Source organism: Triticum aestivum, chromosome 3D (assembly GCF_018294505.1).
Source record: "Triticum aestivum cultivar Chinese Spring chromosome 3D, IWGSC CS RefSeq v2.1, whole genome shotgun sequence".
NCBI classification, from domain to species: Eukaryota; Viridiplantae; Streptophyta; class Magnoliopsida; order Poales; family Poaceae; genus Triticum; species Triticum aestivum.
In genome coordinates this window covers 140798749-140824224 of record NC_057802.1, presented here as the reverse complement: position 1 = coordinate 140824224, position 25476 = coordinate 140798749, and positions in this window count along the sequence as shown.

Below are 25476 nucleotides of genomic sequence, written 5' to 3'. Positions count from 1 at the left end.
TTACCACGTGGGCTGCCTTTTTCCTACAGAAATGAGCTCCACCGTGTACCCGCGCGGGTGTGGTTGGGAAAGAGACGGGAGTACGTGCGCCGTGCGTGCACCTCTTCTCTTCGTGCACGTCCCCCACCTACGTGGGTGTGTGTGAGAGATACAAACCTAGACAAATGGCTTGTGCGTTCGTGAGTGTTTTTTGTTTTTGGGGGGGGGAGGTTGATTTCGTGAATGTATTTGTGGGAATATGTGTCGATGACATCTCAAACAAAATTTTGCATGCAATGTGTGTGAAATGGAGGCCTATCCATATCATATATAGAGGGTCGGGCGATCCACGAGAAGAGAGGGAGGGGTCATAGATATCGATAGAGTCGAAGAGAGGATCAAGTGGGTGGGTGCGAGATCGATGAAGAGAGCCATCGAAATTTTGTGTGTGTGCAAGTCAAAGATATAGGGCGACTGACCTAGCTACCGGAACGTCAGAGGGCACAGGTCAAGTTTGTGTGTGGCAGGGAGACATGACTAGAGCGCTCGATGTATCGGTGTGTGTGTGTGTGTGTGCGAGGGGGTGGGGGAGGGGTAGGCAGAGGCCTAACTATAGAGGTAGAACGACTCGTATATGTGTTGAGAAGGAGAGACCCAGCTATGTCTTGAGGGAGATCGGTCGACATCCATACATAACTGAAGGACGGGAAATAGGATGGGACAGAGAGAGAGGAGAGAGAGAGGGAGGGAGAGGGGTAGAGTGCTGGATGGGTGATGGAGTTGCTTCTCGAAGATGGTGGGAGAGGCCTACTAGACAAACTGAGGGTGGAACTGCAATATTATCTATAAGAGTGGGGATGTGTTTCTGTGTGTGCCTGTGCGTGATAGATCTGTCGGGACACATCCATGGATGATGAAGGGGAACCATGTGTTTGGTAAGCAAACCTAACTAGATCGGTAGATCAATTGTTGTTTGTCGGAGGAAGGGAGAGACATAACTAATGAGGTAGATCGATCGACGCGTGGGGAAAAACGAGTTATAAGGACCTAGCTAGCTATATGTATAGCGGGAGATCGGTCGGTGTACGTCCATTTGTTAGAGGCAAATAAGGCCCGACGAGACGGATAGACAGAGAGAATGGAGCTAGGAGGTGGTGCGAGAGGCCCAGCTACTAGCTAGATAGGGGGAGGAGTGTGCGGTTGTGAGATCGATGAAAAGAGGGGCGAGAGTTTACACGTGAGTGGGACCGTATGAGAGACACGAGGCAAGGACACATAAAGGAGGAGATTGAAGGTGCGTGTGTATGTTGTAGGCAGACATCGCTGGAGAGGTTTATCGATCGGTGTGTGTCGGAAAGGAGTTGTGGAGACTGTGGGAGAACGACCTAAAGAAGAAAAAATGAATGTGCGCGATGGATAGAATGCTGAGGGAGGGGGAGGGCGAGGAGGGCGTGTGCATGCACGAGAGAAAGTTAGTGGTAGCTACAAAGGTTAGAGGATTGTGTGGGTGTAAGAGACTAACAAAGATCATAATTTGATATGAAAGTGGATTCATATATTTGAATAGGAGATCATAGTGTTTTAAACATATGCATGCATGAATATAGCGGTGATACGCGTGTTGTGGTTTTGCACATGTTATACCATAATGTGATAATGCATGGCGTTTGCAACTCACAGCTAAATGTCGAACAATCTAAACCATACTATACATCGAACAATCTCACATTTTATTTGAATTTGTGATAATGTGTGGCGTTTGCAGCTTACAACTAAATATCGAACAATCTAAACAATACTATATATCGAACATTCTCACATTTTATTTGAATTTGTGGTAATGTGTGGTGTTTGCAACTCACATCTAAATACTTGTAGGCGTAGGGGGCGGGGCACCATACATAATGTGATAAACACATTATACATATGAGACATGGTTTAGTTTGTGAAGATCTAGCTAGAGCTTGAAATGTACTATGATTTGAAATCAACATAAAGTGGATTCAAAAAATCGAGTTCGAGTTCATATAGTACACATAGTTCATATGTAACTCGAGACTAATCATGTGGTGTGCTGTGAAGATAATACACAAACGATGGTTTAACTTGACAATAATGACGATTGTAGATCTTATTAAAACAGAGAAACGAATTCAAACGCTTTGACTTCACAACAATCATTATTGTAGATCTTATTCAAATAGAGAAACGAATTCAAATTTAGTTCATATTGACGCGGTAGTATATACGTTTGGAATGCACTAAAACGTTCATTTGAGTACTAGGTTGCATGCATTATACACGTAGCGAAATATTTTAATTGAACATAACATGAATTCAAAGTTTTGAATGACATTTGTAGTGCGAATTGATTTGGTACAGTACACGTTAGGCTTGTCCGGAAATTTCAACCCGCGCCTTGTTAGCCCGAAATATTTAAGATATATCTTTGTCTCGTTGTGCTCCGACAACTCCCTCCATCTCAACCCGCGCCTTGCTATTCCAAAATTACAACGCGCGCGAAAACTCCCACCTCCTGTGAAATCCCGACACGCGAAATGCCCGTGATACCCCTGAACCGAAAGAACCGCCTCAAATCGGTGGGGGTACTTTCGTAACTTACCCCACATTTCGGACAAGCGCGTCCCTAAGCCATGGTTCCCCACTCCCATCCCATCCGCCCACCCATTCATACACCGAGGCAGGGAAAAATTGCGAAGCCCCACACCCTCCTCCATCCGCCACCCAGCCGGAGCCTCTTCCCCGACGACGTCGTCCACAGCAACACCTCGGCGTCCCTCATCCACGGTACCAGATGAGGATCCGTCGTCGATCTGGTCGTCCCACCGGTTCAACCACCCCGTCCTCCAACTCCAAGGATCTGCCCCAACGTTCCCCTTGTCTTTCACGCCAGCTCCATTCCCACACCGCCGTCTTCAGCTACACCACCAGAAGAGCATCAGCATCACTGTTTCCTCGGATGAAGCTGCGGCCTAATCGGCGCCACCAAAGAGGTTGTACACTAATCACCGCATTTTCTTCTTGATTCGATCTCACGGTGCCGCCGATGCTCGGTCCGGAGCCGACACGGCGCGGCTCCATCCACCGCGGCATCGTCGGCCCCTTCCTCCACGACGTCGCTCCCTCGGTGGCGACGTCCACATCAGTAGGAGCTGCTGCTGCTTTAGCTATCGCTCGCTGCTGCTCTACTCTTGCTCTCGGTCCCCTTCCTGGTCTGCTCTTGCTCTTGCTCTTGCTCGCGGTGCTGCTCTCGCTCTTGCTCTTGCTTGCGATGCTGCTCCGATTTAGCTACACTTCAGTCGACTGAATCGACTTTTGGGTCAGTCGATTTTCAGGGGGTGGGGGGCCTCGCCGGAGTTAAGGAAGAACCAGCCGCAGTGGGGAGGGGGGCTCGCCGGAGAAGTACCCCACTATCTATCTTAGGGTTCAGGGTGGGGGCGGTGGTCGCCGGCGGTGGTGGGGCGGTGGCGTGGGGATCGCCGGAGAAAAAGCTCGGCACGGGGGGGGGCTAGAGGGATGGCCGGGGCGGCGGCGGACCGGCGGTGGGGAGTGTTTTCGGGGCGGGCGGGGCGGCTGTTTGGCCGGTGGTGGCTGGCGGCTCAGGGGGGTGGAGGTTGAAGATGAACTGCAGGCCCTTGATTTCGTATCCAACGGCTGCAAAATCGACTGACCAGAGATGAAAAAGTCAGTCGACTGACGTGTAGCCTCACCTCTAGTGCGTTCAGTTTCGACAGTAAAATTCAGTTTCGACAGCAAAATTCAGTTTCGACAGTTAAGTTCAGTTTCGACAGTTAAATTCAGTTTCGACAGTTAAGTTCAGAGATGAGCGGCTGATGTATACATCTAGCACTTTGTGGTTATGTATTTTACGTCATCTATTGGAGATGCTATTAGAATTCCACTCAGGTTAACGTTGTCTCTCTTGTCCTGCTTCAGCCTCGGCGTCGTACAACTCACCGGAGCTGCTCCAACGACGAAACCCTCCATCACAGCGGAGCAGTACCTCGGGCTCCATCTCCAGACGCCTAAGATCTTCTTCCCCTCCTCCGACAGCCAAGTCAGCCGGAGCATCCTCACCGGCCAACCCAATCACGCTGAGATCGACATGGCTTCGCCAAAGAGGTTGTACACTTCTTGTGGTTTGACTTAATCTCACCATACTTCTTTGCATCCTGTGATCTTCCAATTCTTGTGAACCAAACACCCAGATTGGCAGAAATCCTGTGTTTTTAAATTCTCTGTTTTGCACGTGCATTCCTATCCTATTCCTGTCTATTTCCTATCCCTGCATTGTTAGAATCCTCAAATTCAAACAAGCCCTTACACAATTACTTCTGTTACAGATATGTGTCAAAGAAAACCTTGTGTGGTTTGTCCTGCTCCTGCGGTGCTGTGTTCCACCCCAGCTCAGCTGCTCCAACGACGGAAGGGTTCACCACAGCAGGGATCCGCTCTCCAGACTGTCTTTCGCCGCCTCAGATCTTCTTCCCCGCCGCCGGCAGCCACGACAACTGCATTACCATCATCAACTGAGCAGATGACCTTGAGGACTACACGGGTCCGCAAGAGAGGTCGCACTCTTCCGTGTCTGCTTACGTTATGCATCGCTTAATATGATGACATGCTACTTTATCGTCGTGTTCACCTATTAGACTCCGACTCAGGTCCAAACTTATGCTGAAACTTGAGTTTTTAAATGGTTGTGGGGTACATATTGGGGCAGCAATCAGTACTATCTGTCTACTATCTGGTTAATCTCGGGTGTCTACTATGAGTTTCATGTTGGGTGCAAACAAACATTAAAGGAGCCATTATCTGTATTTTTTAACTAAAGCTATTATCTGCCTGCTATCATTGGTTTTGGGTCTATCCACAGTTTGCTACCATCACTCTGGATTTGTGCATGCACTCCTTACATAATCTCACTATGTTTTATTCCTATGCATGTCAGTTATTGTACACAATGGAACTGAACATGTAGAGCAAAAGAGACGAGCCTTGCGTGGCAATAAAATTTCATGCAGACGTCGCTCCATGGTGGGCGCAAAGGCAGCCCCCCTCCACCCATTTCGGATCGTAATCAAGAGGAAGATAACTGTTCTGAGGGGGATTCAGAAGCAGAAGACCACTCCTATTTACCCCATGAGGTCTTCGCTCTAACTTGGCATGCTGATGTTGGTTATATCATGCATATGGTGCCTTGCATTGCTTACTTTATACATCAAATATGTCAACTGCTTAGTTTAGACATGCTTTGTGTGAATGCCATCTGTTTAGTTTATTCATCGTTTATGTGAATTATGCAATGCCATCTTGTTTAGCCAGGCATCATATATGTGAATTTTGCAATGCCATCCTGCTTAGCCAGTCATCTTATATGTGAATTATATCAGGCCATCCTTTTTTTCGTTACGTATTACATTTGTCAACAATGTTAGTACATTCAACTACTCTTCGTGTGCATCAGCCATTTGACACGGTGATGGAAAATTCTGGAGTGAAAACAAGGTCTTCAGAGCAGACTATGCTATCTGACGAAGCGCATATCTCGCTGGTTACGGATAGCTCCTCAGAGGAGGATTCAGAGACAGATGACCAGTCCTATTCCCCCCCCCCGAGGTGCATGCTCTAACTTGGCAGGGTTATGTTGCTCATATCGTGCGTATGGTATCTTGCATTGCTATGTCATTTGCTTAGTTTAGACATGATTTGTGTGAATGCCACCTGTTTAGTGTCTAATTACCATATATGTGAATTATGCAATGCCATCTTTTTGCAAGACATTATATATGTGAATTATGCAATGCTATCTTGTTGCAAGGCATTATATATGTGAATTATGCAATGCCATGCTGTTTAGCCAAGCGTCATATATGTGAATTATATCATGCCGTCCTTTTTTTGTATTTCTCATTGCTTTTGTCGACAATGTTTGTATATTCAACTGCTCTTCCTGTGCATCAGCCATTTGAATTGGTGATGGAGAAATCTGGAGTGAAAACAAGGTCTTCAGAGCAGACAATGCTACCTGGTGAAGCAGATATGTTGCTGGTTACAGATAGCTCTTCAGAGGAGGATTCAGAGGCAGATGACCAGTCCTATTATCCCCCTGAGGTGTATGCTCAAACTTGGCAGGGTTATATTACTCATATCATGCATATGTTGTATTGCAATGCTTAGTTTTTACATCATATACACGATGTTGAATGCCATCTCCTTAGTTGACACATCATATATGCGATTGCCCTCTGCTCACTTCCTTAGTATATAAATCATATATTTGAATTATATCATGCCATGATGTTTACATAGACAGCATGTATCTGAATTATGGCATGCCAACCCATTTTCTAAAGACATAATATAGTTATATCATCTCATCCTGTTCACATAGTCATCATATTTTGAATTATGTCATTCTATCCGTGAATTATATCATGCCATCATGTTTCCATCGACGGCATGTTTGTGATTTATGGCATGCCAACCACTTTAATAGACACATCGTATAGTTATATCATGTCATCCTGTTTACATAGTCATCATATTTTGAAGTACGTCATTCTATCCTGTTTAGTTAGCCATCATACATGTGAAATTGTGTCATGCTATCCTGTTTAATTAGCCATCATATATTTGAAATTATGTCCTGCTATTCTGTTTGGTTAGACAACATAAATGTGAATTATTTCATGCCCTGTTTTCTTCCCTACTATCCATTGCACCTGTCTATCTTACAATGTCTGTACATTCAATTACTTTTCTTGTTTATCAGCCATTTCAATTGCAGGGGGTGATGGCAGTATCTGTGGGAGTAAAAACACGGTCTTCAGAAAAGATCGTGCTACCTGTCGATGGAGATAGAACCACGGTTCTACTTGCCCAAGAACCAGCCCCACCACACATAACCCAGACTCACGCAGATTGTACCCCTTCTAACCCCAACCCCAGCATATAGTAACCCAGTTCCCGTTGACACAACACCGTCTCCAACATAGAGCACCCAAACATGAGCAGTTAGTAAGGCAACTGCAGTGCCCAAAGCACGAGGACCACCACTCCGAACCCCAAGTCAACGCTTAAAGCAGAAGAAGAATTGTTCTCAGGTCAGGTTCCGTAGCTATGGTTCATACTACTTTGCTCTTGCATCACTGTATTTACTCATACCAACTAATTTCAAATTTGAAGGATGCAATTGAAACTCCAATGGCGCAACAGGTATGTTTTAAACCCGTTTCTCTAACGTGTTGGCTGTTGTAACTTGCTCTATGTTGATTTTAGTTTCAATTGAATAAATAGTTATGTTCTCATGCCATGCACATTACAAGTGTTGTTATTGTTGTGTAGTTTCCCACACTTATATTCTGTCTATGGTGCTTTGTCTTAAATAGATATGATTCGAACTGTATCTATCTTGATTTGGCAACATAAACTAGAATGATATAGACCATACAGTGACCATACTACATAGATATATGTTTGTTTCATGCTGTTATCCTGTCCACCTTACTACTGAACTGGTTTACCAAAATGAGTTTCATACACTACATTGTAAACCTGTGATGTGTTTGTTTGTTTCTCCTTTAGAACGCGGATGAAATATTGGAGAAGAGTACCCCGTTATGCAATGGTAAAGGAAGTAATGCAGATCAGGTTCAAGATAGTGAGACATCCCTGTTGTTCTCCAAGAAAGCTGATAAAAACTATATTGAAGACACTGAGACAACCCCAAAGTCCTGTCTTGATGTAGTGTTCGAGTCACTGGCTACTACTGCTGGCACCAGCTCTTCATACTCGCTGCCTGAATCAGTTCGGCTTCTTGAGTCTCAACTTCAAGTTGAAAGACATCGATCAGATGTTATGCAACAGGAAGCCGAAGGACTGAGGAAGTCCCTGCAGAACTCAAATGCATACTTTCTGGTGCAACAGCAAGTGCTGGAGGATTTAAGCGCCAAACAAGAGAAAGCTAATAAGCTTGCTAAGCATCTTGCCAGCATTATAGGTACCCAGGATATTGTTTCTTGAGCTCTTCTGAAGTGGTTTCAGTTCTGGATTTGTTTTGCTGTGGCGTTTATATGCTGCTTTGTTCCCTATATTTGCACTGGTGGCGAACTTTGATGCCAAGTGGATGTAATATGTGTAATAGCCGTGATAGCCTAGCATAAGTTACTTGCTTATCTATTTCCATTGTCTTGTTTATTTGTTTTCTTGTAGTCAGTGCAGTTCTTTTTCCGCGGTTTGCTAGTGGCCGGAATAACCTATTTTTTAAACTAGGCCACATTAACAATGGGCTACATATTTACTGTAGGCCTCCTACGCCCTATAGAAACAATGGGCCTTCTAAGGGCCGTAGACACAATGGGCCTTCTACGGGGCGTAGACACAATGGGCCTTCTACGAGCCATATCATCAATGGGCCTTCTACGGGCCGTATGATCGGTTGGCCAAACATGGGCCAATAACAGACCACATTATGGCCGTAAATGGGCTAGAGTTGAAATCGTCCGTTCATGGGCCGACCATAACGGGTCGTCGTTAATAGGCCGTATTTGATGACGCTATGAAAACGGCCCAACGTATTAACGGGCCACAAACGGGCCGACTGTAACCACGGGCTGTATTTGGCCCACAAGCTGAAAATGACAATAACGGGCCGAAAGTAAACGAATGCTGGAAAATGAGCCCAAGAATAAATGGGCCCTAAGAAGGCCGAAAGATAACATGGGCTGGAAACGGCCCAACGGAATAATGGGCCGTTAATGGGTATAAAGTGATACACTGTTCATTACGGGCCAGTTTTACCACGGGCCGTTAATGGGCCGAGGGTTACTAAGGGCCTCATATGGGCCAAAAGACGTCATGGGCCATACATGGGCCGGAAGTTAAAACGGGCTGGAATTATATTGGACGGCCCAAATGACGCTACTGGGCCTAATTCGGATAGGCCGTAAACGGGCCCTGGGTTAGCGGGCTGTAAATGGGCTATATGCGAACATGCCGTTAACAGGCTTGCCGTGGGCCGGCCCGCCACCTTTTGACCAAGTCAAACGGGCCGGCCTTTTCACAGGAATGGGCCTCTGTTGGGCCATGCCACGTGTCGACGTATCATAGGCGCTTTGGGTCCAATGAGTGGATGACGTCCATCCCAACGGTGAGTTGACACGTGTTTCCTCCAGCCAATGATGATTTTTCACGTGGAAAATCCCCATTGGCCGGGGCTGTTAACGGGTTATCGGATCCAAAACTGGACCCGATAGCTTAACGGCGTTCCGTTACGGTGGATGCCACGTGTCGGTCACCCTTGACGAAAGCAATTCTATGACGCGCGATTTATCGTCATGGAAGTGGACACTTCCATGATGATAATTTTGGTAATGTCATGGAACACTTCTACGACATCACAGGTATGACTATGTTGATTCTGTCATAAATTTGTCATGGATGTACATGCATGACAGAAAACGTGACCTACTGTGACAAACACGTATCATCACAGAAGTGTATTTTTTTTGTAGTGTAAGCTTGGGGAGTTGATACGTCCATTTTGCGTCATGTTTTCCTACTATTATTTATGATGTTTTTATCCATAATAATGCCGTTTGGAGTAATTCTAATGCCTTTTCTCTCATAATATGCAAGGAATACACAAAGAGGAAGAATTCCGGCAGCTGGAAATATGGACCTGGAAAAGCTACGTCAGGCCACCTATTATGCACAACTCCAAACAAGCTGAAACTTCACGGAGATTTTTTTATCAAATATATGATGAATATTGGAGAAAGTAACTATCAGAGGGGCCCCACCAGGTGGGCACAACCCACCTTGGCGCGCTAGGAAGCCCAGGCGCGCCCTGGTGGGTTGTGCTCACCCAGGCCCACCTCCGCTGCCCATCTTCTGGTATATAGGTCATTTTGACCTGGAAAAAATAGGGAGAGGACTTTCGGGATGGAGTGCCACTGTCTCGAGGCGGAACTTGGGCAAGAGCACTTTTGCCCTCCGGCGGAGCGATTCCGCCGGGGGAACTTCCCTCCCGGAGGGGGAAATCATTGTCATCATCATCACCAACAACTCTCCCATCTTGGGGAGGGATATCTCCATGAACATATTCAACAACACCATCTCACCTCAAACCCTAGTTCATCTCTTGTGTTCAATCTTGTTACCGGAACTATAGATTGGTGCTTGTGGGTGACTAGTACTGTTGATTACATCTTGTAGTTGATTACTATATGGTTTATTTGGTGGAAGATTATATGTTCAGATCCAATATGCTATTTAATACCCCTCTGATCTTGAGCATGATTATCATTTGTGAGTAGTTACTTTTGTTCTTGAGGTCACGAGAGAAATCATGTTGCAACTAATCATGTGAACTTGATATGTGTTCGATATTTTGATAGTATGTATGTTGTGATTCCCTTAGTAGTGTCATGTGAACGTCGACTACATGACACTTCACCATATTTGGGCCTAAGGGAATGCATTATGGAGTAGCAATTAGATCATGGGTTGCCAGAGTGACAGAAGCTTAAACCCCAGTTTATGCGCTATTCCGTAAGGGACCGATTGGATGCAAAAGTTTAATGCTATGGTTAGCATTTATTCTTAATACTCTTCTCGTAGTTTCGGATGCTTGCAGGAGGGTTAATCATAATTAGGAGGTTTGTTCACGTACGAACAACACCTAAGCACCGTTCCACCCACATATCAAATTATCGAAGTAGCGAACATAAAACAAACCAACATGGTGAAAGTGACTAGATGAAATTCCCGTGTACCCTCAAGAACGCTTTGCTTATCATAAGAGACCGTTTTGGCCTGTCCTTTGCCTCAAAAGGATTGGGCTACCTTGCTGCACTTTTTCTACTACTATCGTTACTTGCTCGTTGCAAATTATCTTGCTATCAAACTACTCTCCTACTTACAATTTCAGCACTTGGAGACATTACCTTGCTGAAAACCACTTGTCATTTCCTTCTGCTCCTCGTTGGGTTCGACACGCTTACTTATCGAAAAGAGCAACAATTGATCCCCTATACTTGTGGGTCATCATGTACCCAACAGTTTCTTTTGAGTCTCCTATGAAGACGCACTTCTCCGATTTGGGTTCGAGCTTATCAGGCTGAAGCTTTTTCACATAAGCATCGCAACCCCAAACTTTAAGAAACGACAGCTTCGGTTTCTTGCCAAACCATGGTTCATACGATGTTGTCTCAACAGATTTAGATGGTGCCCTATTTAACGTGAATGCAGCTGTCTCTAATGCATAACCCCAAAACGATAGTGGTAAATCGGTAAGTGACATCATAGATCGCACCATATCTAATAAAGTATGGTTACGACATTCAGACACACCATTACGTTGTGGTGTTCCAGGTGGCATGAGTTGCGAAACTATTCCACATTGTTTTAAATGAAGACCAAACTCATAACTCAAATATTTGCCTCCGCGATCAGATCATAGAAACTTTATTATCTTGTTTACCATGATTTTCCACTTCACTCTAAAAATCTTTGAACTTTTCAAATGTTTCAGACTTGTGTTTCATTATGTAGATATACCCATATCTACTCAAATCATCTGTGAAGGTCAGAAAATAACGATACCCACCGCGAGCCTCGACACTCATCGGACCGCATACATCGGTATGTATTATTTCCAATAAGTCAGTGGCTCGCTCCATTGTTCCGGATAATGGAGTCTTAGTCATCTTGCCCATGAGGCATGGTTCGCAAGCATCAAATGATTCATAATCAAGTGATTCCAAAAGTCCATCCGCATGGAGTTTCTTCATGCGCTTTACACCAATATGACCTAAACGGCAGTGCCACAAATATGTTGCACTATCATTATCAACATTGCATCTTTTGGCATCAATATTATGAATATGTGTATCACCACGATCGAGATTCAACAAAAATAGACCATTGTTCAAGGGTGCATGACCATAAAAGATATTACTGATATAAATAGAACAACCATTATTCTCTGATTTAAATGAATAACCGTCTCACATCAAACAAGATCCAGATATAATGTTCATGCTCAACGCTGGCACCAAATAATAATTATTCAGGTCTAAAACTAATCCCGAAGGTAGATGTAGAGTTAGCATGCCGATGGCGATCCCATCGACCTTGGAACCATTTCCCACGTGTATCGTCACCTTGTCCTTTTCCAATCTTCATTTAATCAGTAGTCCTTGTTTCGAGTTGCAAATATGAGCAACAGAACCTGTATCAAATACCCAGGCGCTACTACAAGCATTAGTAAGGTACACATCAATAACATGTATATCAAATATACCTTTGTTCACTTTGCCATCCTTCTTATCTGCCAAATACATGGGGCAGTTCCACTTCCAGTGACTAGTCCCTTTGCAGTAGAAGCACTCAGTTTCAGGCTTAGGTCCAGACTTAGGCTTCTTCCCAGGAGTAGCAACTTGCTTTCCATTCTTCTTGAAGTTCCCCTTCTTTCCTTTGCCCTTTTTCTTGAAACTAGTGGTCTTGTTAACCATCAACACTTGATGCTCCTTCTTGATTTCTACCTCCGCAGCTTTGAGCATTGCGAAGAGCTTGGGAATAGTCTTATCCATCCCTTGCATATTATAGATCATCATGAAGCCTTTGTAGCTTGGTGGCAGTGATTGAAGAACTCTGTCAATAGCACTATCATCTGGAAGATTAACTCCCAGCTGAGTCAAGTGGTTATGGTACCCGGACATTCCGAGTATGTGTTCACTGACAGAACTGTTCTCCTCCATCTTGCAGCTATATAACTTTTTGAAGACTTCATATCTCTCAACTCGGGCATTTGCTTGAAATATTAACTTCAACTCTTGGAACATCTCATATGCTCCATGATGTTCAAAACGTCTTTGAAGTCCCGATTCTAAGCCGTAAAGCATGGCACACTGAACTATCAAGTAGTCATCAGATTTAGCTTGCCAGACATTCATAACGTCCGGAGTTGCTCCTACAACAGGCCTTGCACCTAGCGGTGTTTCCAAGACATAATTCTTAATCATATTACTTAAGAACTCCCACTTAGATAGACATCCCCACTACTAGGGAAATGCTTATACACAGGAGCTTAGTAGTAGCGCTTTTTACAAGAAATCGCTGCTACTACTTTTTAGTAGCGCTCGCACAAGGTAAGCGCTTCTACTATGCACTTACCAGTAGCGCTGTGTTCAGAAAACACGCTACTACTACAATTGCCAGACCGTTGCCAGCAGGCCAGGCATAGTAGTAGCGCTTGTTTGTAGGAAGCGCTACTGCTTTTGAGCATAGCAGTAGCGCTTTCTACATGCAAGCGCTACTACTATGGGCTCCTTATCCACACTCCCGGCCCGCGCTCAACCTCACTCTCCCCCTCACACACTCTCACTCGCGCGCCTTCGCCGCGCGCTGTCGCTGCCGCCCTCCCCCGCTTGTCGCCGTACCCCGCGCCGGTCTTCTCCCGCCGACCGCCCTCACCCGCTCCGGCTCTCATCCCCTGCCAGCCACCCTCCCCCGCGCCGACCTCCTCCCCCGCCGACCGACCTCCCGCACCAGCCCTCCTCCGCCGGCCCCCCGTGCCGGCCGTCCTCCACTGAGAGGTACTCCTCCTCCCTCCTCCTCCCTCTAGCTAGGTTAATTAACTTAGGTAAATTTAGTTCATTGGGTTAACTAAGTAAACTAAGTGAACTAGCTAGGTTAATTTGGTTTACTAACTAGGTTAATTAGATGTTTGGTTAACTAAGTAGATGTTAATTAGGTTAGGGCAGTAGTGGTACCGTTAATTAGATGTTTTTTAGTTAGGGAAGTAGGTCAGGTAACTAAGTAGATGTTAATTAGGTTAGGTATCTAAGTAGATGTTAATTTAGGGCAGTAGTGTTTAGTTTAGAGAAAAAATTCAATATTTTTTTACTGTTTTTAGTAAGCGTTTAATAGAATTATTAAGAAAATTAATAGAACTAGTTTAACTAGTTTATTTTTAGTAAGTACTAGTTTATTTTTATTTATAGTAAGTGCTTAGTTGAACTAGTTGAATTAATAGAACTAGTTTATTTTTAGTAAGAAAATTTAGGTATATGAGATTTGATGATCTAATTAAAATTTTACTATAGAACTAGTTTATTTTTAGTAAGAAAATTATTAGAACTAGTTTATTTTTTAGTTAAAGCAATTATTCCAGCATCGACGTCGACGATGCCTATCCCGCATCCTCGTCATCGACTCGGCGGAGGAGGCCTGCTTGATCAGAGGGGCCATGTCCGGGACTGGGCTCCGCCGGGCTGGTACTGGGAGGTGCTACCCTCCGGGGGGCGCAGCTTGGTGAGGAGCCAGCCTATCATTGAGCCGAACCTTCTTTGGTGGCGGTCGCGTGGGACAGTGATGGTGTGGAGGCTTGAGGACCCTGCGGAGGTGGTACGTCACCATGTCAGCGAGGAGGACGAGCACGTCCGTCACTACATGGTTGCGTTGGAGGGAAGGTTCTGCAATACCTGGCAGGTTCTTCAAGGATCTCACTTGAGCTATGATCCTATGATGGTTCCTTCTCTTTGGGTGTCCACCGCCCGCGCCGGTACCAGTCGTTCACTAGGGTTTTAGCTATATTAGTGATGTTATATGCATGATACTATTTGAGATGTGTTAGTGATAATATTCGACGATGTACGGATGCAAGAGATGATTTACTTTTGCTTATTGAATGCTCAAATTGGATAACTACTCCTATTTTGAATGCTCAAATTGGAGAGCACTATGCAAGGCGTATGCATTTGATTAGTTGATAGCTTATAGGGTTTTTGTTTTTGCAGAAATCAATGAGCCCCTCCATCATCCTCGTAGTCGTCCCCGTCACCGACCCCCTCCGACCTCGAGGTGAGACCAGCCAAATCGCCATGTCAATATGAGTCCTATAAGATATTTTGAAATGTTTTTGTTCATATTTTCAACCATTGAAATGCAATGACCATCAAGTTTGAATGCTCATATGATGTAGATATAAACATGTATATCTTGTCTTGCTCAAATAGGATATGTTCTTGCCCAAGTGGCCGGCCATGTTTGCAGGTTACACCTCCGAGTGGCCTATGTTTTGCCGGGGTGTTGATTAATTTCCGTTGCGGCAAATTTCAGGCGCTCGATATGTCCTTTTTAGCAAAGGTCATGCCAGATTTTTCCGTGAATTTTGGCATGACTTGTGCTAGAATATGTAGGAAATATCGAGTGGCCGGGATTTTCTAGAAAAATAATTAAACGACATTTCGGGTTGACTTTAAGTCTGTCGAGGCTCCACACATGACAGTCAACAAATGAGTGAGGGAGAAAGTCTGCACCATATATGAGAGAAGAAGAATCCCGACTGTTGTCATGGGGGTCATTTTTCCTTCTTCTCCTTGTGCTAGACCTTTGTTATGCACTAGGGGAAGGAGGAATAACGACCATCACCGACGGTCGAAAAATCAGTGAGGGAGTGTATCCACCATATATGAGAGAGGACGAAGAATCCCGACTGTTGTCGTGGGGGTCGTTTCTCCTTCTTCTCCGTGCTAGACCTTTGTTATGCACTAGGGGAAGGAGGAGTAATGACCATCACCGACGATCTTAAATGTCAGAGAAGAATCAGTGAGGGAGAGTCTCCACCATATATGAGAGGATGAAAAATCCAGACTGTTGTCGTGGGGGTCGCTTCTCCTTCGTTCCCATGTGCTAGACATTTTGGTGTAATGCACTCGGGGACGAAAGGAGGAGCGATCATCACCAATGGTCGAATGTATACACCACGTGAGCTGAGATTTTTCAAGAAAAGACTCGGCAGACCGATAGTCAACCCGTGATGAATAATAATGATCTAATTTAGTTTTTGTAGTACATATATTTAATTGTACAAGTTTAATGTTTGAATTATGAACCTAGGAAATGTCGTCATCGGACGACGAAAGTCTCCCGGGGGAGTGCGACTGGTGCAACAACGACCGGGGTCTGTGCGACAGGTCTCACCTGGATGAAGGTCGGCACTTCAGCATTAAGCTCCAGGAGACCTTCGATGTTGAAACAGTACACAATGAGGACAAGTGTTTTTTCGTAATTAAGCACGACTTCTACTACTTCAACGTGTAATTTTCGTCTTTTACAATTCGCTTAGCTTATCCCATGCCATGCAAGATGCTATGTCTTGGAGAGCATGGATTTTGAAGATCATGAAAGTATGGAAACAAAGAAAATTTTCCTAAGGACCCATCATGGTATGGATTTTGATGTAAATCTATACAATTCTGAGAGCGTATCCCATTTTGGTTGCCCGAATTGGGAAGCACTTTGCAATATGTATGATTTTCATGAGGGTATGCTTTGGTGATCCTGACATCGCCCCAAGACAATATGGACATTTGGGTCCTTGTTGATACGCTTCCAAATCTACCGCTATGTGAGTTTCTCAAACATAGTTATTAAGTAATTTATATTGTTTATTTCAAAATAGTTGACAGCTTATTTCCATTGATAGCTTATTTTCATTCTTCAAAGAATGTGCGGAAGATGGTAGACAGAACCTACTACACTGATGGCTCAGAATTAACTTATCAGGAGAAAAATCATCTGATCTCATTTATTACTGATCCTGAGAATTACAATATCTATTATCAAAGTCCTCCACATTATGGTCAATGTGCCACTAGTGCACGTGTTGAACTATGGTAACATCCATGGAGATGTCATGGTAAGATTTTTTACTATTATGACATCTGTGCATCTTTTGCATAAATTCTTCTAAAACTCAACTAAATTGCTAACTACGAAGTCACTACTATGTTTTCCAACAGAAAATCCCGAAGGATTGTGTGCCTCATCTGATGTTTCGGAAAGGTCGCCTTGATGTTTTGAACTTACGGCCAGGTCATCCTACGAATCAGTCCTGTCCATACCAGATTCCTAAAACTGATGAAGACATGACAATCAAAGATTGGAAAAATGTATGGTCAATCATAGGGAGCTACTTGGAAGCAACATTGTGCGAAGGGCAAGAATTGGAGACAGGATAATCTCCACTCTCCATAATGGAGAGTCAGGCCCTATCTTGTTTTATGCTATTCTACCTTAGAGAGGGTATTTAGGTCCTAGCTAATACTCATGATCATGTGCTAAGAACAATTAATTAGGATTGGTTAGATGACTATGATGATGATGAGTATTACTTGTTATTATGATAACGAGTAGAAGTTGTATGATCGATGATGATGAGTAGGACTTGTTATTATGATACCAATGATGAGTTATTTATTATTATGATCGGTGATACATGATGCTAAGTTGTTATATGAGCATGATGAGTAATTATATATATATATATATATATATATATCAGTAGGTGAAATGAACATGGATTAGATTCAAGTGGAGGCAACATGTGGTGCACATCGAAATTACTACTAATCCAAACTAGATCAAGTTTGTATTAGTACTACTTTCGACATGCACCACATGTTGCCTCCACTTGAATCTACTCCACGTTCATTTCAACCACTGTTATATATAATAACTAATAATGGTCATAAAATCATATGATGGAAGTATTGTATATAAAACCACAACGAAAATAAGCTGAATTTTCAAAAATACATGAAAAGTTAGCAGCAGCGCTTTTCCAAAGAAACGCTACTGCTACTTACTATTATCAGTAGCGCTTTCCAGGAAAAGCGCTACTGCTAACTAGGTACAGCAGTAGCGCTCGCTTTCCAGCACTACTACTAATAGTTAGCTGTAGCGCCTTAGTAGTAGCGCTTGCACAAGCGCTACTGCTAGTTAGAAAACAAGCGCTACTACTAGGGTTTTCCCTAGTAGTGCCCTCGAGTCATCTAAATGATCACGTGATCCATATCAACTAAACCATGTCCGATCATCACGTGAGATGGAGTAGTTTTCAATGGTGAACATCTCTATGTTGATCATATCTACTATATGATTCACGTTCGACCTTTCAGTCTCAGTGTTCCGAGGCCATGTATGTACATGCTTGGCTCATCAAGTTTAACCTGAGTATTCCGCACGTGCAAAACTGTCTTGCACCCGTTGTATGTGAACATAGAGCTTATCACACCCGATCATCACGTGTTGTCTCGGCACGATGAACTGTCGCAACGGTGCATACTCGGGGAGAACACTTATACCTTGAAATGTTTAGTGAGGGATCATCTTATAATGCTACCGCCGTACTAAGCAAAATAAGATGCATAAAAGATAAACATCACATGCAATCAAAATATGTGACATGATATGGCATCATCATCTTGTGCCTTTGATATCCATCTCCAAAGCACCGTCATGATCTCCATCGTCACCGGCTTGACACCTTGATCTCCATCGTAGTGTCGTTGTCGTCTCGCCAACTATTGCTTCTACAACTATCGCTAACGCATAGTGATAAAGTAAAGCAATTACATGGCGATTGCATTTCATACAATAAAGCGACAACGATAAGGCTCCTGCCAGTTGCCGACAACTTCTACACAACATGATCATCTCATACAATAACGTATATCACATCATGTCTTGACCATATCACATACAACATGCCCTGCAAAACACAAGTTAGACGTCCTCTACTTTGTTGTTGCAAGTTTTACGTGGCTGCTACGGGCTTCTAGTAAGAACCGTTCTTACCTACGCATCAAAACCATAATGATGTTTTGTCAAGTTTGCTATTTTAACCTTCAACAAGGACCGGTCGTAGTCAAATTCGATTCAACTAAAGTTGGACAAACAGACACCCGCCAGCCACCTTTATGCAAAACAAGTTGCATGTCTGTCGGTGGAACCGGTCTCATGAACGTGGTCATGTAAGGTTGGTCCGGGACGCTTCATCCAACAATACCGCGGAATCAAAATAAGACGTTGGTGGTAAGCAGTATGACTATGATCGCCCACAACTCTTTGTGTTCTACTCGTGCAAATCGTCTACGCATAGACCTGGCTCGGATGCCACTATTGGGGACGTAGCATGCAATTTCAAAAAATTTCCTACGCTCACGCAAGATCTATCTACGAGATGCATAAAAACGATAGGGGGAGAGTGTGTCCATGTACCCTCGTAGACTGAAAGCGAAAGAGTTAGTTTAACGCGGTTGATGTAGTCGAACGTCTTCTCGATTCAACCGATCAAGTACCAAACGTACGACACCTCCGAGTTCTGCACACGTTCAGCTTGATGACGTCCCTCGAACTCTTGATCCAGCAAATTGTCAAGGGAGAGTTTTGTCAGCACGACGGTGTGTTGACGGTGATGGTGAAGTGATCCGCGCAGGGCTTCACCTAAGCACTACGACAATATGACCAGATGAGTAAACGGTGGAGGGGGGCACCGCACACGGCTAAGAACAATTGATGTGTCTTTGAGATGCCCCCACCCCCGTATATGAAGGAGGGAGAGGGGAGGAGGCCGGCCTAGGGGCGCGCCAAGTGGGAGGAGTCCCACTTGGGCTCCTAGTCCAATTCGCCCCCCTTTCCTTTTACCGGAAAGGGAAAGGGGGAAGAAGAGAGAGGAGGAGAAGGAAAGGGGGGCCGCGCCCCCTCCCCTAGTCCAATTCGGACTCCCCCCTTGGGGGCACACGCCACCCCTTGTGGGCTGGCATGCCTCCCTCATATGGCCCATATGGCCCATATCTTCCCCCGTGGGGTTCCGATATGTACCCGATACATTCCAAAACACTTCCGGTGTCCGAATACTATCGTCCAATATATCAATCTTTACCTCTCCACCATTTCGAGACTCCTCGCCAAGTCCATCATCTCATCTGGGACTCCGAACAATCTTCAGTCACAAAAACACATAAGTCATAATACAAATCATCATCAAACGTTAAGCGTGAGGACCATACGGGTTTGAGAACTATGTAGACATGACCGACACACATCTCCGGTCAATAACCAACAGCGGAACCTGGATGCTCATATTGGTTCCTACATATTCTACGAAGATCTTTATCAGTCAAACCGCAATGACAATCTACGTCATTACCTTTGTCATCGGTATGTTACTTGCCCGAGATTCGATCGTCAGTATCTTGATACCTAGTTCAATCTCGTTACTAGCAAGTCTCTTTACTCGTTCCGTAATGCATCATCCTGCAACTAACTCATTAGTCACAATGCCTGCAAGGCTTATCATGATGTGTATTACCGGGAGGGCCTACAGAAACCTCTCTGATACTCGGAGTGACAAATCCTAATCTTGATCTATGCCAACCCAACAAACACCTTCAGAGATACCTGGAGAGCATCTTTATGATCACCCAGATATGTTGTGACGTTTGATAGCACAAAAGGTATTCCTCTGGTATTCGAGAGTTGCATAATTTCATAGTTAAAGGAATATGTAAAAGTCATGAAGAAAGCAATAGCAATAAAACTTAACAACATTATGCTAAGCTAACAGATGGGTCTTGTCCATCACATCATTCTCCTAGTGATGTGATCCCGTTCACCAAATGACAACACATGTCTATGGTTAGGAAACTTAACCATCTTTGATTAATGAGCTAGTCTAGTAGAGGCATACTAGGGACACTATGTTTTGTCTATGTATTCACACATGTATCAAGTTTCTGGTTAATACAATTCTAGCATGAATAATAAACATTTATCATGATATAAGGAAATATAAATAACAACTTTATTATTGCCTCTAGGGCATATTTCCTCCAGGGACCCCATACCCAAGATCTTTTGGATATAGCTCTGTATTGGTGGCCCATGCAGGAGAACTTCAGAACTTCTACCCTCTATCAGGACATGAATTCTGACGAAATAAATCTGGTGATAGGATCTTCCATAATGACTTTGGATCTGGCCTAAGACTCTCAAGCGATCACGACCCAAGAGCTGGTTTCACACCCGCCCTGGGATAAAGATCACATCTGCTCCAGCCAAGCCTGGAGCTCGAATATGAAAACTCACTACCGTGACACAGTCAACATGGCCGCACAATCCACCCCGAGGATAACGTCAAGTTAACCTCGGTAGGACCTTCATTCCAAAGCCGACGCCAAATCGGCCTGGAATTAAACTTTCTCTCCCCCACCACATGTCGCGTACTTCCCTCGATAACTCAGGGCCAACCGATAATTGGGATTTGGCTTTCGTCATACAAAAACCAAAGGAGACCGTCTGGCAGTTCTGGTTGAGATTCTTGTTAGTAAAAAACAAAAACCTAGATTGCTGCAACATAGAGGCCTTAGCGGCGTTCTGATATAATTGGCACAAAAGAGGAATCACAAATACCTTTGCTCGGAGATGCGTTAGAAATTTCCCCGAGATATCTGACATCGTAGCAAGATACCGCGTCATGGAAGACGCCTGGCTAGAAGATAAACAACAGAAGAATTAGATTCGAAATCTAGCAGACTCAGGCAACACCGCGAGGCGCCCGCGTCATAACCGATGCCAGAAGCGCTCCAAAATTGAAAAACCCGTTGATCAGCTTGCACGCAAGAAGAAGCTGTCAGGTAACAGGTCCAAATCGGTGCTAAACGCACTTTTGGACCAACCATGCGTGACCCACTCTGTCTCACTGAACACACATCCAACCCACATGCTTCGAGCATGCTGGGTAGTTAGACAGGTGCCAAAAGGAGCACTACAAAATTAGCTCTAGTTTGCGACGTTTCACATGTGTACTTATAACCATTTTTTCATCACGAAAAATACAACGGTGACGTTTTCCCTCCAGCACCCCACCGTCACCGAAGCACCATCATAAAAAATTGACGGTACCACTTTTTTTGTCACATAAGATCACATTTTAGGTGACGAACCAAAAAATGTCATTGATGGTCGTCTTCGATGACGACCCAGAATGTCATGTATGATAGTCCAATCTGTCACCCATGATCTTTTGGGCGATGATAATCCATCACCGGTGATTGGTCCATGGGTTCGACCAGTCAAAGATTCTGACAGGTGGGGCAAGCAGTTGCTTACATGGCTGTTTCCATGTGAGTCCACCGTGGTTTTATCACCGATTGTCCCGTCAGTAATAAGTAGCGCGTTGATGCGTCCATATTGCATCATACTTTTATATTGATATTTATTGCATTATGGGATGTTATTACACGTTATGTGACAATACTTATGCCTATTCTCTCTTATTTTACAAGGTTTACATGAAGAGGGAGAATGCCGGCAGCTGGAATTCTAGGATGGAAAAGGAGCAAATATTAGAGACCTATTCTGCACAACTCCAAAAGTTCTGAAACTCCACGAAAGTTATTTTTGGAATTAATAAAAAATACCGAGCGAAGAAAGTACCAGAGGGGGCCACCTACCATTCACGAGGGTGGGGGGCGCGCCCCTGCCTCGTGGGCCCCCTGGCAGGCCTCCGGTGCCCATCTTTGGCTATATGAAGTCTTTCGCCCTGGAAAAAATCATAAGCAAGCTTTCGGGAAGAAACTCTGCCGCCACGAGGCGGAACCTTGGCGGAACCAATCTAGGGCTCCAGCAGAGCTGTTCTACGGGGGAAACTTCCCTCCGGGAGGGGGAAATCATCGCCATCGTCATCACTAACGATCCTCTCATCTGGAGGGGGTCAATCTCCATCAACATCTTCACCAGCACCGCCTCCTCTAAAACCCTAGTTCATCTCTTGTATCCAATCTTTGTCCCAAAGCCTCAGATTGGTACCCGTGGGTTGCTAGTACTGTTGATTACTCCTTGTAGTTGATGCTAGTTGGTTTATTTGGTGGAAGATCATATGTTGAGATCCTTTATGCATATTAATACCCCTCTGATTATGAACATGAATATGATTTGTGAGTAGTTATATTTGTTCCCGAGGACATGGGAGAAGTCTTGCTATAAGTAGTCATGTGAATTTGGTATTCGTTCGATATTTTGATGAGATGTATGTTGTCTCTCCTCTAATGGTGTTATGTGAACATTGACTACATGACACTCACCATTATTTGGGCCTAGAGGAAGGCATTGGGAAGTAATAAGTAGATGATGGGTTGCTAGAGTGATAGAAGCTTAAACCCTAGTTTATGAGTTGCTTCATAAGGGGCTGATTTGGATCCATATGTTTCATGCTATGGTTAGGTTTACCTTAATACTTCTTTTGTAGTTGCAGATGCTTGCAATAGGGGTTAATCATAAGTTCGATGCTTGTCCAAGAAAGGACAACACCCAAGCACCGGTCCACCCACATACCAAATTATCAAAGTAACGAACGCGAATCATATGAGCGTGATGAAAACTAGCTTGACGATAATTCCCATGTGTCCTCGGGAGCATTTTCCTTCATATAAGAGTTTGTCTAGGATTGTCCTTTGCTATAAAAAGGATTGGGCCATCTTGCTGCACCTTATTTACTTTCATTACTTGTTACCTGTTACAAATTACCTTATCACAAAACTATCTGTTACCGATAATTTCAGTGCTTGCAGAGAATAGCTTACTGAAAACCGCTTATCATTTCCTTCTGCTCCTCGTTGGGTTCGACACACTTACTTATCGAAAGGACTATGATAGATCCCCTATACTTGTGGGTCATCAAGACTCTTTTCTGGCGCCGTTGCCGGGGAGTGAAGCGCCTTTGGTAGGTGGAATTTGGTAAGGAAAAATTTATATAGTGTGCTGAAATTTACTGTCACTTGTTACTATGGAAAGTAATCCTCTGAGGGGCTTGTTCGGGGTATCTTCACCCCGACCAGTAGAGCAAAGAGTTGCTCTTCAACCTACTGAACCTACTGAAAATGTTTACTTTGAAATTCCTTCGGGTATGATAGAGAAACTGCTAGCTAATCCTTTTATAGGAGATGGAACATTACATCCGGATTTGCACCTAATCTATGTGGATGAAGTTTGTGGATTATTTAAGCTTGTAGGTATGCCCAAGGATGTTATCAATAAGAAGGTCTTCCCTTTATCTTTGAAGGGATATGCATTGACATGGTTTAGGCTATGTGATGATATGGGATCATGGAACTACAACCGATTGAAATTGGAATTTCATCAGAAGTTTTATCCTATGCATCTTGTTCATCGTGATCATAATTATATATATAATTTTTGGCCTCACGAAGGAGAAAGCATCGCTAAATCTTGGGGGAGGCTTAATTTAATTTTATATTCATGCCCCATCATGAGCTCTCAAGAGAAATGATTATTCAAAATTTTTATGCTCGGCTTTCTCTCAATAATCGCTCCATGCTCGATACTTCTTGTACTGGCTCTATTATGGTGAAGACTATTGAATTCAAATGGGATTTATTGGAAAGAATTAAACGCAACTCTGAAGATTGGGATCTCAACGAAGGTAAGGAGTAAAGTATACCACCTAAGTTTGATTGTGTTAAATCTTTTATGGATACCGATGTTTTCCATGAATTTAGTACTAAATATGGACTTGACTCTGAGATAGTAGCTTCTTTTTGTGAATCCTTTGCTACTCATGTTGATCTCCCTAAGGAGAAGTGGTTTAAATATAATCCTCCCATTGAAGTAAAAGTAGTTGCACCTATTAAAGTTGAAGGAAAGACTATCACTTATAATGATCCTGTCGTTCCTACTACTTATATTGAGAAACCACCTTTCCCTGTTAGAATAAAGGATCATGCTAAAGCTTCAACTGTGGTCAAAAAAAGTAACATTAAGACACCCAAACCCCCTGAGCAAATTAATGTTGAACCTAGTATTGCTATGGTTAAAGATCTCTTGGTTGATAATATTGATGGGCATGTTATTTACTTCTGCAATGAAGCTGCTAGAATTGCTAGACCGGATACTAAAAATAAACATAGACCTGTTGTAGGCATGCCTATTATTTCTGTTAAAATAGGAGATCATTGTTATCATGGCTTGTGTGATATGGGTGCTAGTGCAAGTGTAATACCTCACTCTTTATACAAAGAAATTATGCATGATATTACACCTGCTGAGTTAGAGGAAATTGATGTTACAATTAAGCTTGCCAATAGAGACACTATTTCACCAGTTGAGATTGTTACAGATGTTGAAGTCTTGTGTGGGAAAGTTAAATACCCTGCTGATTTTCTTGTTCTTGGTTCTCCACAAGATGACTTTTGTCCCATTATATTTGGTAGACCCTTCTTGAATACTGTTAATACTAAGATAGATTGCAAAAAGGATGTTGTTACTATTGGTTTGGGGGATATGTCTCATGAGTTTAATTTTGCTAAATTTCGTAGACAACCCTGTGATGAGGAATTGCCTAGTAAAGATGAAGTTATTAGTCTTGCTTCTATTGCCGTGCCTCCTAATGATCCTTTAGAACAGTATTTGCTAGACCATGAAAATGATATGTTTATGAATGAAAGAAGGGAAATAGATGAAGTATTCTTTAAACAGGGACCTATTTTGAAACACAATTTGCCTGTTGAAATCCTAGGGGATCCTCCTCCACCCAGGGGTGATCCCGTGTTTGAGCTTAAACCATTACCCGATACTCTTAAATATGCTTATCTTGATGAGAAAAAG